A 14,455-nucleotide genomic window follows, 5' to 3' on the forward strand; every position below is an offset into this window, starting at 1 on the left:
TCCTCCTTCCTCTGTACAAAGATCACAGTACAGCATACACCATGTTGTCTAGAAGGGATATGGTTATTTCACGGGCAAGACAAAAAGGAGGGTCAGTACCACCATGACTGACAGTCACACACCTATTAAATTCACATACATAACAGATTGCTGTGAGGTCTGTTGCTGGTGTTGATGACACTCCCTTTCTGTGAAAGACCACTTTGGCCTTTCCCAACTCTCAGTACTGTGCCCATACGGACATCTGGCAACTAGGTGTAGAAGACTATGGGTAGGGGAAGACGAGAGGGAAGTGGAAAGCTTTACACCAGCTAGCTTGGTTGACTCAACAGACAACATACATACGGTCTTCTGATAAGCGTTAGACTTTGAAGGTGAAAAAAGTAAGAATATTCAGATCTAGCAGCAACTACATTGCTCTGCAGTTAACCCCATTAACTTTTTTTAATTATACTGTAGCAAAAGAGGAAAATAATTCAAGTTTGTGAAATGATTAAGGACACTGCAACCCTTTCAGAACATTTTTTAGTAAGACCATACACTCCAGAGCCTATGGTCAGTCTAAACTCTGCATTTATGGTCTACTCTGCACATCGTTGTTCACCAGATTACTCCCCTCTGACAGAGACAGAGGGCATCTTGCACTGGAATGGACAATGGTGAAAAACTCATTTGGTAAGGCCTGGTTCAAAAGTGCCAGCATGCAGTGAAAATACTGTGGTTATGTTTCACTGTAATGAGTGACTTTGACATCAGGTTACAGAAGCAGAAGAGGGAAGCTTGAATTACTTAACATTATTCTTTTTTTCCAATTATATTCATATGTACAAACATTAAGGGTTTAACAGTTCTAAAAGACATGTGACACCCAACAGAAATGTAAACCCCCCCAAATACTTTAAAAACAAGTGGAACTTTTGCTAAATTCACTACTACAGGATATTCATGTAAATTACAGAATCACAGAAACACTAGGTTGGAAAGGACCTTCAAGATCATCAAGTCCAACCATTAATCCAGCGCCACCATGTCCCCTAGACCATGTCCTGAAGCGCCACATCCACACGTTTCTTGAACACTTCCAGAGATGGCGACAAACTTCCAGAGATGGCGACACTTCCAGAGATGGCGACACTTCCAGAGATGGCGACAAATAATCTAGCATGTTTCAATACCAGCATTTAGGATTAACATTGACCTTATTCTCATTTACCTTACCTAAGAGCATTAGAAGGGGTAGCATGCATGGTGCAAGACATAAGCCACATGAGTAATAGCTCTGAAGCAGAAAAAAACTCCCAGGTCAGAGCAGTCATAAGTTACTACTGTAAATAACTCTCCTATGCTGAAGCATGAGCCAGGCCACTGTCAAAAATCTGATCCATCAGCTGTCCAGTATAGTTATCTGCTTCTATTTTCATACTTAAATATTACACACAAAAGTACTTCTCTGCACATTTTCCTCAATTTTCTACTTCAGTGAAAAAAATCACATGAATTTAGAATGCAGTCTGTTTCATAAACATCAGACCTACTCATGCATTTCTTATTTCTATACCCTACCTTAACTACAAGAAGCTTTAAGAAAGCTGAAGATCCACCAAATAATTTAGTGAAAAGAACTTCTAGCTTAAAAGCAATTTCCAGTTTACCCACTAGAGCTCATAGATGCTTCTATGGTTACTGAACAAAAGTCTTCCTTTGCTCTTGTTAGGTAGGAATTGTATGCTTTGTGCATGAAGTAATTGGATTCTTTCCCTCTTCATTACCTGCCTGCAATAAAACTTGCAAGACAGTATAAACATTTGAGAATTCCCATAGGAGAAAACAATGGTAGCAATTTACTATAAGCTTGCAATAGGCTTGCAGACATGATTTTTCCTGACAGCTCATATACTTCTACTATACAAGTTAGTTTAGTCTGTATCTTTTCAAAGCATTACTCGTGTAGGTATCCTAGAATTTTTAAAGAACGTTTTACAGCTTTTGTATCTGACATGCAAATAAGTAAAAACTAATAATTTCATAATATTGAATTGAAATCACGTTAAAGATGAAATGTGTTGTTCTGTTCACCCTCCTATAAGATACCAGCATTTTTCTCAGACTTGCAACTAAATATGAAGAAACTTAGAAATCAGACTAGCTCTTCCAAACTTAGGCTACTTTTAGCAAGTGATGAACTTCTATTTTGCCTAACTAGCAAAAAAAGCCAGAGAACAAGTATACTACACTGAGTCACAAGATACACTAGAGTGGTATCATTATGAAGTTGTACAGACTACAGTGACTCTGCAAGCAAACTCTGAGGCGTTTCTAATCAAGAGAAAAAACTGCATGTCAACCAAAAAAAAAAAGCTGCTACTCTTATCTATAAAACTAGAATTACCTCAAACAAACAATTAACTCAAAGGGAAAATGTAAGTTTACTATTCAACAGTCTATTGTGATTATTCCCATGAATCACTCTCAGACACTGAACTACTCACTCTGATGTAGGTCAGCTAATTTAACGCATTTATACCAAGCAAACCACCAAAACTGAATTTCCCTTTTTTTGTTCTTAAATAGGATTCTGTACACATGAAGGTCATTCAGTCAAAACACACTCCCAAAGGAAAACATTTTTAAGTGGTCCTTAATCTAAGTTTCCACTTTAAAAACTTGGGTGTATGGATTTTGTTAGATTTTCACAGTTAGGTCAAGGTATTTGCACAAGATTATGTAAAATTTGTTATACCTTTAGTCATTTGAATTAAAACCTCATGGCAGAACTAACAGACAGCTCTTATTCCATTAATGTAATTTTATCTGGGTCTAGGCTAATATGTTAATAACATCTATGGAATGTGGATTAAGGCTATTCCTAAGGTAATAACTTATTGACCACTCAGTACTACCATTTTATTTTAACTGAATTTAAAATGTTAGCTCAGATCTCATTTACTTTAATCAATCTATTCCAAGAAGGCTTATAATCTTTCATGTCTCATACTTAGCTACAACAGTTTAGCTCCTTTCTAGTATATGCATCAGACATTGAGGCCTTTTACCTTGCTCAAAACAAGGTATGCAACTATAGAAGCATCATTTCCTACAATGATGTTGTCTTTATACTTACTGCTGAGACTATGGCAAAATATAAAAGATTAAATCTTTCTCTTTAAACTGTCTTATATTAATGTATTAAATCTAATAACCATATTTAAAATACTAGTTGCATGCATTCATTTTCAAATATATTATGTTCTTTAAGCTGACAAGTTCAGAACAGAGTCTGAAAAAAGGAGGGCAAGCTCTTCTCCTAACTTTGGCACTTGAAGAAAAGCGCCAAAAGATTGCAAGATGATTGTTAAATTAACAGTGACAACAAGAAGCAGCAACCTGAAGTTAGAAATAGGCAAGACAGCAGAGAAGAATAGGCACATACTCTGAGCGCAGAGGTATCAAAGTTTTCTAGGGATTCTGGGGGCAAGGATTTGAGCAGTTTGCTGCAGCTCAACATCTTTGAAATGACTGCATTTGAGCCCAGAGGCAAGGACCTGTTTGCAAGGACATAAAAGGCAAAGGGAAAAACTGTTTATCAACCCTTTTCCTATTTTGTATTACCTTGTCATGGAACTTGATTTAGATAAAACCCAAGCATTCCACTTTTAATCAAATAAAACCCTTTTTTTTAATCCTTTAGAAATCATTATGAAGTAGAAAATCTAGGCAGATTCATCTCAAAGCTGTAGCTGATCCAGCATCCCATTACAACACGTATAAATAGTATTATGGCCGAAGTGTTTTAATGCACCTCAGTTTGCAAGCTGTGAAATGCAATAAACATTGTTTGTACTTTTATAAGCTGTTTTAAATACATCTTCAAGTTTTATAACTACATATTATGGTTATATGAACCCAGCTTACATATTTCTACTCCATTTCTATTGAGCTTATTAGCCTGGGCAAGATTGCAATAACGAAGCTGTATTAGTTCCAGTTCCTCATTAAACCGTTTTCTTTTATAACTTTCCTTCTAAAAACCTTGCGAATCATACATAATAGCACATCAGTGTACTCAATCAGAAATAAGGGGCATGTATTTGTAATTCCTTCTTCATACATCTCCAGAAAAGAATTAGCTTTTTCAGGCATGGCAACTGACAGAGCTCATAGTGAAAAAACAATCCAATACCAGCATTGTTTTCCATCCCTCTTTGTCAAGGTATGGTTTGCATTCTTTTCCTTAACTATAACAAAAGTGCTTTTTTTGTGAAAAAATGCTTTTTGCATTAAACTTCAGTTCATCCAGTATCAAGACACTACACCCTTAGCCAGTCATCAGCTCAGACCTTGGATCTTTCCAGATGCTGATATCCTACTCATTGGCTAGTCCAGCATGAAATTTGCTAGCTGATACACACATGTATGTGAGCACAATATGGGTGTCTCCAGTAGTTGGTGGTCTTAGACATGCTACCTTTGGCTTCTAGATGCTGGTCTCTCCAGTTGGTGACCCTTAAGTTCTTCAAACTTGCAGTTTCTTTCCAGTGGCTGACACTAACCTCTTTGCCTACTTGTCCGGTAGTCCAGCTTGAAGTTTGCTAGTGTTCACACACAGATACAGAAGAGACACCACGTTCACACACAGTGTGGTTGCAAATAAAATTTGGCAAGAATATAGGATAGCCTGCAGCGATCAAGTGCTGGGATCAGACAAGCCCAGCAACCTGCCTATATGTGACTGGTCCTTCTTAGCCTCTTCCCCCCGCCTGCTTCCTCATGCTTGTTCCACCCCAATCCACCTTGATCCCTCCTTCCCTGCTTTTGGTCTGTCACCTAAACATCCCACAATAAGCTTCCTACAATATTCTCTGCCCTATCCCTGACTTCTTTTCTCTCTGGATCCCATAATTGTCCTATAGCCTAATATGCAATCACCCCTTCCTCACCTGGGGTTCCTGGGAAAGAATCTCTTTCCTTGAGAAAGGAAAAGAAATCTCACCTCACCACTCTCCTCCGATGGAGCTAGGAGAAGCAGATCACTGTGCTCTGTTTTCACCCATTAGATTACTCTGGTTCTCCTCCCTATCGTTGTTCCTCTGATTCTTCAGTCTTTATGTTTTAGTTGCATAGTCTTACAGCATCACACTGAATATTGTTTCGTATAAACCACCTCTGCATTAGGACTTTTCCTAAATTAGGTTGTCCTCCGTATCATTGTAATCTTTAACATCAACTTACCGTGAACCACTCTAGCCCCAATCCAATCTAACAGTCTACATCTCAACTGAAAATGAGTCAAAGTTCTTTCTGCTTTTATTCCTCCAGTTTAAATATTATGAACCTATATGACGTTTCTGGGTATTCCGAAAATGAATACTTAAATCATCCTTACAAAATGTAAGGATTGCTAAAACCTTTTAGATTCACAGCTACAAAGATTCTGAAATTTCACAACTGACCCTTCAAAGCGATGTTACAAGGGCTCCGACTTGCTTGCTTAGGCACCCATTTCAACATTTATGCTGAGATTCAACCAAACCAATTTATTTTACACCACTAAAATAGTCTATGTTTAAACAAAGAAAAAAGATATCTTGATATCTACTCACAGTGTAAACTCAGGGTTAATTATATAAGATAAAAAAAAAATCTGTAGGTTATCTTGAGCAGAAGTTACCCATGTTACTATACAGTGTAAAATACACTATCTGCCAAGCAGACAAGCCTGCAGTACCCTACTCTTACATGAAGTACTATATCCTCAAGTTGAGGGAGACCATACTTGCTGAGCAGAGAGGCAGGACAGATTTATTTTTCAACAGTACACTGACATGCATGGGGACCAACCTCAGAACTGCCCCCATTTTCTAGCTGCAGGTGCCAATCTTATAAAGGAAAAATGTCAAATAAAACTGAGGCAAGCTCATCCAGTTGCAACCCTTTTTTCAACAGAGACAGAAGGCAATTGATTGCAGATGTGTTAACAGTGCTGATTGATATATAAGGAGTTTAGCATTAAAGAGATGCTAGTTATTTGAACAACTAGGTACCTGTCGACTTAATTTTCTATCATACTTATCTCACAAAATTACCTAGAGCAAGAAATTTGTCCACTTCCTTTAAATTGTGTTAAAGATCCTGCTTTTATCTCTAGCACAGCTACAATGCTATCTTCCAAATACTTTGGAGTTAATTTTGCGAAGACATAATTATGTAAGAGTATGAATGTCAGAGCCATAAAATTCTCTGTGTAACTGTTCTAGCACCATGAGCAACTATCAAAACATAATAAATTGAACAGTCCGAATACATACGCTTATTCCTTATAGCAAAAAGCCACACAATCAACACCTATGTCAACTATGAATTTAAACTGGAAGACACTGAAAGTTGCATGACAGTGTTTGGAAGCTTGTTGAAGCCTTTTATGGCATTTTATTATTTATTTTTTAAAAAACAATTTAAAGCTTAAGATAATGTTGGAGCTTTTAATATTGTCAGCGTCTGAAATTATTTTTTTATGGAAAGCAGAGTTACTATCTGTGCCTCCCCACTACCCCATTGCCCAATTTTGATGGTGACACACTGAGTGAGATCTCTCTGCTGAGGAGTTTAAGCACTTTCTAGCTTAAGTACAGTAAAATGAAACAGAACGCACCAAGACATTTGATGGATCTGCTCATGCTTCAGCACTTGCATTATTTTAGGAAAACAAAGGAAGCCTATTATTCAAAACAAGGTAAGATTATTATTTTGAGTTACATTATTCAAAATACATACAAATTCTTGTTATCAACTTCATCTCATTCAATCCTTACCCTTTACATTGTTTCGTGTATCAGTACCACTTCTGTAAAAATGTCATGCTTTTTGTTCTTGCAAATGTGATTGAGTATACACAATCTCCTAACTAGTACTATAATTTTTATAAACTTTTTAGATGAGACTGTTTATTTGCACTTTAAACCACACATGCTCCTGTGGTTTCAAATATTTCAGAATGAGTAAGTCTTGGTCATATAGGTGTTTTTATCTAAAGATAGCATCCATCCATGAACAAGGGTGATTTAGTTCATGCGTATTTAAATATGTCCAGGTTTTTTTGGTTCAACATACACATAAGTATATGAAAATGTTGCCTTCCTAATTGTCTCAGTGTCACCAGGAAAAAATGCAAAGCTTATCAACAAGCAAGCAGGAGAAACCTAAAAATGCCATCTGTCAATGAGTATTATCAACTGAAAACCCAGGGCAGTTCTAGGTTTTGACCTTTCATGGAGCAAAAATATAACTGAGGATCAGTTAAAAACTAAGCACACTTAACAATACCTTTTTGTTAAAAATAGTTTGGGAAATTAAACAAAGGCCAATTTAACCAAAGTAGTCCCAACCCAAAACTCTCATAGCTTTAAGATTCCATTTCTAAAGAATTAAAAAGAAATTAGATTAAAATACTGTTCTGTTGCAGACCAAAGTTGAGAGAATCAAGCCGATACAAACACGCACTGGGCTGAGGAAAAAAACGTGATACCCTTCCTGTAGGTTGACTCCTTTTCCAACAGTAAAAGGACAAATACCCTTTTTCCCATCTCGCAAAAAAAAGGGTTTTCTTTCAATTGGTTCTACCTGAAATATCCATTTCTTAATTGCTTTGTGTAAAAATCCCAATACGTAATAAGAGCTGCAACAGAATAATTTCATTAAGTAAGACTATTTTTCAAGGCAATCCTCAAACATAAGGAGTCCTTTGTTACCTGCAAAAGGAATGAATTGCACAGTTGACGGAAGAATCTAATTTGATTTGCCTTTCTCCAGATTAGCATTAGAAGCAACCAAAGAATCCAAAATAATCTGATCTCTTCCGTAAGACTGAAAAGGTATGACTAGCAAGGTAAAACCAGGCTGGGACAGGTCCATAAAGTGCAGGCTGAGAGAACAAGAAGCTTAAAACTCTTCATTCTATGTTGGGGTAGGAAGCAGGGAAACAGGCTGTCCTATGTCTTATCACATACCCCTGAATCCTGAGCTTTAACTCGTATCTATTCAGTCTGAATTTGTGAAAACGAGGACTAAAAGTATAAATAAGACTATATATTCAACCAGAGGGTAAAAAAAGTTTCTATTTTTCTGTTCCTGTGATAAACATTTGATTGCTTATATAGAATTTAAATTTATATTACATTTTATATATAAAGAAAAAACATTCTAAAATTAAAATCACTCAGAAAGGCGAATAATGTTCAGAATTCTAGGGAAACTTAACAACTATTAAAGTGATTTAGCAAATATACCATCAATACAGTATCAAAATAAAGAAAACAGAATATTTACAGCTTAATTCTGTATTGAAATTATCATTTAGGTCAATATTTGTGGGACAACTTATTCCTACAACTTAAAACTAAACACCTTAAATACATCACTTCCACCAAACCAGTGTTTAAGTGGACACCAAAAATTTTGCAGGCTTTCATTTTTCCACACATTCTCACAATGCTACACAGTTTTAAAGAACACCAGCACTATTTGCTCCAACTCATTTCTCCTTATACAAAATTATTAGGATGATAATTCAGAATACTTTGGGTAAGTAAAAAACATCCCCAGAGAACTAATGGGGACTAACAGTTCCCCTTGTTTCACTTGCCCAGACAGGTTGATTTTTGTGGCAGTTTTAGCTGTCTTTGGGGGGAGAAACAAACAAAAACACCACCCTAAGAAGCTACAGTAAGTTCTCATTTGGCACATTGTTTTTCCCATATGAATGGAAAAAGCTGCTAATATGATCTGCCCTCACTTTTACTTGAGGGGTTTTCTAGCACTTTTTAAATGCAAATAAACTTATGTCAGTACCTCAGTAACAGGGGCCATCTGGTGCTGCTTGGTACCAGTTGACTGAGGGGCAGCAGTTCACTTTTATTGCCGAGTTTAAGCCGGCAATTTGGTCTCCAGTTTGGGGAAGAAAAACAGCACTTGAGATACTACCATTGAAAAATAACCTCTAGTTGACCCATTCCTGTCACTTAAGGCAACTCTACACACAAAAAAGTGCCTATTTCAAACTCAAAATGCAATATAATAAAACGAACTAAACTTACAGTGTCAAATAGTACTTCAGTTAATCAAGTTTAAGTGCTGCAATACTTCAGAAACATTCATCATCCTGATATATTCAGCAGAAAAAGTCTTAACTTTGCAAGTCAATATTAGTTTGCAAAAGCACAAGTAGCTTGTGAAGAAAAAAGTTTGTTCTTTACATCCTAACCATTTAATTTAACTTTATTGTCCCAATACAGTGCAACCTGTCTTAAAAAGGCTTACTTTCAATAAATTAAATGCAGTTTCACAGTAACTACGGCCTTCAATATGCAGTATTTTACAGTGAAACCATCACAATGCTTTCATGAAAGTCATAAACTGATGCAAAATCTTTAAAATAAACACCACAGAAAGCTACACAGGGCTGAATCCAAGCACTGTCAAAGCATTCAGTGGCACAGACTTAGGTGAACTTTACGATTTTGGGTATCAGAAACACTTGTCAAGTTTTCCAGGGAGTTTTCCAGAACACTTCTGCCTTAATTCTGGATTGCTAGCACTGAAGCACATCAAGATTTTCTTTATTTAAAAATTAAAAGTATATAAAAAGCTGAACCCTACAAAAATCAGAAAGATATAGGCATTATGAATGCTCTCATTGTTTACTTTTGGAGCACACCAAAGCCACAAGACATCATACCTAGTTATACCTTTTTTTATCTGAATTCGTACTGCAGATGGACATAAAAAGGTATGTTTTGAAAAAAGCTACAATTATCCTCATTGCTCTGAAATTCAAGAACTCTCATTCATAGAACTCAATCCAAGTTCTCTGTTCTAAATCAAATATTGTGCAATGGAAGTATTTTGCTAAATGAAGTACTTAACGCAACCCACATTTATTAGCAGCCTTGTCAAATGCATAGAATCACAGAATAGTTTGGGTTGGAAGGGACCTTTCAAGGTCATCTAGTCCAACGCCCTGCAAGGAGCAGGGACATCTTCAACTAGATCAGGTTGCTCAGAGACCCATCCAACGTGACCTTGAATGTTTCCAGGGATGGGGCATCTACCACCTCTCTGGGCAACCTGTGCCAGTGTTTCACCACCCTCACTGTGAAAAATGTCCCCTTGTCCTATTGCAACAGGCCGTACTAAAAAGTCTGTCCCCCACCTTTCTTAGAAGTTCCAGAAGTACCAGAAGGCTGCAAGAAGGTCTCCCTGGAGTCTTCTCCAGAATGAACAACCACAACTTTCTCAGCCTGTCCTCAGAGGAGAGGTGTTCCATCCCTCTGATCATTTTTGTGGCCCTCCTCTGGACCCCCTCCAACAAGTCCATGTCTTTCCTGTGCTGAGGACTCCAGAGCTGGACACAGGACTCCACGTGGGGTCTCACCAGAGCAGAGTAGAGGGGCAGAATCCCCTCCCTTGGGGGTTGGCCTTCTGGGCTGCAAACACACATTGCTGGCTCGTGTCCAGTTTTTCATCCACCACGACCCCCAAGTCCTTCTGAGCAGGTCAATGCCTTCATCCCCGAGCCTGTACTGATACCAGGGGCTGCCCTGGCCCAGATGCAGGACCCTGCACCTGGCCTTGTTGAACCTCATGAGGTCCATGTTGGCCCATTCCTCAAGCTTGTCCAGGTCCCTCTGGATGGCATCCTGTCCCCCAGGTGTGTCAACCATGAAGATTTTTCTGTCCATTCTGTAAAGAGCATACCTTTCGATTGTCCACAGTCTTCCTCACACCATTCTTTGCAGCTCTCATGGCCTCATTTATCCTTGGGGCACCCAAATACCACAGCTCACACGCCTCCCATTTCCCTCGTAGTCCTGACCCTTCAGCCCGGATGACCAAACTACATCTCATTTCTTTCTTTTCTATGCTTCCTTTCAGTGGAAAACAGGTACAAGGTAGATGGAGTGCACAGGGACCCTGCTCCAACATACTGCATGAAGAAGCAGCATGGAGCTTACTTAACATGCTCTTCTGTGCTGTGAGCAGAAACTCTACCTACAACTACACAGTTTAAATTTTAGTTCATAAAACTACTATGAGGCTTTGGTAACTCACACACCAGTAGAATATGTAAGCATTTTAAAGTCAGCAAATGACTAAATGGAGCACAGTCAATTACCTAAGGATGAACAAAAATCCTACTCAGTAGGAAATAGATATACTACTAGAAATAAAAAGGAGTTCAGTGTTTTCCTATCCTCCCAAATAGAGAACTCGCTCAGTCTGCTTAGACAGAAAAGAAAGGAAGAAAAAAAGAAAGAAAGAAAATCATGGTTGATTTGGGAAATTTCATGAACTTCAGCTGTGCAAAGGAGTAATTAATAAGAAGTGGAAGTTTCTCAGCAGCTGATGAAAGGGTGGGCAGGTTTTTCTCACCTACAAATTAAAAATTTGCATGTGTTACCATCAACAAAACAGAATGGTGGTCAAACTACCAACTTTCTCCCCTCCCCACTACTGAAAAGGGCTCTTAAAATACCAGATTTACTTTTTTAGGCAATTTAAAACACTTAATCTTAATTGTGTGTACAGAACATGTGAAAATTACTTTCATTGCATGACAGTCTGCCTTGTGCTATTATTCTTGCCGTTGGCCCATAAGAAGCATTAAGAAGCATGTGATTAGCTCAGTTTGACTACTTATTCTTGTAATTCAGCACATTTTTTTATTGCTGAAATTGGCATTTCTGTTGCTTGCAAACAAGCTAGGTTTTGACTGGACATCTCAGCTCCATATAACCTGGCCCCAGTCTTCATGTCATATGAAGAACTGTATTAAATTGTTCCAGCAGTTTTCTGGCAATTTTTTCTTTTCTCCAAAGGAATTGTAAAGACAAGGTTATTTTAAGTGTGAGCACTGAGGAAACCTGAGGTCTGCAATTGTGGAAATGGCACAACGAGATGGGGAAGAACAACCCTGGGTAAGTTATGCAAGTTTCTCAACTTTCTTCAATAAGACTGTAAAAAACATTACAGCTGACAGTAGCTTGGCAATGTCACTTATTTTATTTTAAGAATTCTGCAGATCTGATGAGGAACATCATGTTGTTGGCTGCTTCCAGTAAAACTCTAATCACCGGACTAGATTCAATAGCAGCTGACATAGTAAGATCTTGTTATATTACAAATTACCCAGTAATTTTGTCACAGAAAGTAGAACAGCCCAGAAAAATAGTCAAAAAAGTATCCTTGCTACTCACTATTCTGCAGTAGAACTCTCTAATCTTGATGAAATTCTACTCTACATCTGAAATCACTGTCTCCAACTCAAATGTTCATAAAACATGTTTCCCACAAAACCTGCTTTAAGGACATGATGATTCTTACCTAACAAAAATTTCAGTAGGAAAGCCTACTATTGTGAAATCAGGTAAAAGATTATTTTCTCTTCTTCTTACTTATCAAAGCATGCTAATCGAAGTATCTTTTATGCCATAATTACCTAACACATTAGCACAACATTGGAATAATGCAGCTTACTAAATCAGTGCTACAAGCTTTCAGCAATATTTCAAAATGCAACAGATATCACACTGGACATTCAGCTTGTTAAAGGCTAAAGACCAGTTATTCACTGGCGAAACACTCTAATGCGGATGTAGGAGCAGATTAGTCAGTTCTATGAAGCAGAGATCAGAAAATGAGATTGAATGTGAACATTTTAATTTTTTAGGATGCATATTCTTGTTTTAAGACCTGAGAAACTTAAACTCAATATAAGATATAAAAAAGAAGACATTAGGATCTTAAAACTTGTAGGGGTACATGACACTTGTAAAAAGATCTGGTTTTCTATAGCTTCACCTTTTTACTAGTTTAAAGCCCATAATTTTTTCCATCTTTATTGATTCTTCTACAGGATGGCTAAAACATTGCTTGAATTAAAGTCTCAAAATTGTGGTAGAACTGCCAATTGCTTGGTCACATATTTTTAATTAATTAACTTCCCAAGCCTGGAATGTCTAGATCAGAGATATACCATGCCTGCAATAAAGGCAACCAATGACTTCTCCTATGAAGTGTGAAGAGAATTCTCATATTCTGTTTCCTTCTCCAGAAAGCTGAGAACTGGGATAAATAGCCATCTACTACTTGATGTGGTTGCTGAAAACATGATACTACGGTCAAGATGCCAGCATTCCCCTACTGATTCAACATGCAATATTTAAAATATCCTACAGAGAGTCTCTAACCAGATGTGAAGTGTACCATTATTAGTCAAACTATGATGACTAGTCATGTTTATCAGCTCCCTGAAGCAGAACCACACCACAAAAGCAGCAATGTATTGGTTCGTATATAAAAATAAAACTTTTTGGTCCACTATCTCTCCAGTACTTGCAGGAAACGCAAGCATTTGATATAGCTCTCTATCCTTTGGATTCTAGAAAGTGACTGCCATTTTAAAAGATGTAATGTTTACAGTTTATTTTGAACGATCCTTAAAAGCCTTGAAAAGCTGGAGCTTAAAGAATCTCTTAAATTAAAAAGATGACACATACATTAGTTCCATTTGAGCAATCAGTGCTGACACATTAATAATGAAATAAAATATGCTGCAGTATTTCAAACATTTTGCAGCTGTTACAACAGCACTATTATTTAATTCAGATATATCTACCAAATTCTGCATTTTGTAATACAACCATTTAAAATCAAAATGCTTCTTTTTACTTGCTTGATCATTAACTGCTAATCTAATGACATTTCAAATGTAAATCTAATCAGTGGCATTTCCATTGGTTTTTATTTCAAGCATTAGGGTAGTCCCTCAGCTGTAACTATGCACCATCATCTTTTCTCCTCACCTAACCAAGTATTCCCAGCCATGTGACAACGTTCAGACATCCTTGCAAAGGGAAACCCTCTCCCCCACCAGACCAAAATTAGACCTTGGGCTTTAGAAAGTTAAGATTTCCAAACCACAGCAATGTTTTTAGCCTTTATAACTGAAGTATATTGTTCTGAGGACCAGAATAAAATATTTAATTGGGGTGGATGCCCTTGTAAAACTTCAATAATCAACCATTTTGATACTTTTGTCATCCATAAATATGCTTTAACCTCCTACCATACAAATAAGGATATCCTTTTCCACTAGCTCAGTGAAGCTACACGAACTGTCATAACAAAAGTTTGCTTCTGCACTAACTTATTCCAAAACAGCTTTCCAACTTCAGAAGAAAGATACTTGTACTGGGGAAGGGCTTTTTTCCCCGCCAAGTGTGCACTATTTTTGTATCTTGTTTTATCATGCAAAATAAACAACTTATATTTGAAAACTGAACTAGAAATAAATCTGCAATCATAATGTATGAATACACATTCTTCATAATTGTAACACAGTACTATTGGGGAATAAACTGACAGATGGAGACTCCAATGCATTCTGCAGAATACACTGCAG

At 37.3% G+C, this 14,455-nt stretch overlaps 1 protein-coding gene across 1 annotated transcript in view; it reads right to left on the reverse strand.

The window, feature by feature from the left end:
- The window catches only part of SMAP1 (small ArfGAP 1), a gene marked incomplete at its 5' end in the record, with an annotated part of 72,882 nt that overhangs the window by 35,408 nt on the left and 23,019 nt on the right, over window positions 1-14,455 (reverse strand). The gene's annotated exons all lie outside the window — the stretch shown is intronic.

This window comes from Phaethon lepturus, unplaced genomic scaffold, assembly GCF_000687285.1.
Source record: "Phaethon lepturus isolate BGI_N335 unplaced genomic scaffold, ASM68728v1 scaffold5164, whole genome shotgun sequence".
In the NCBI taxonomy this organism is placed as follows: Eukaryota; Metazoa; Chordata; class Aves; order Phaethontiformes; family Phaethontidae; genus Phaethon; species Phaethon lepturus.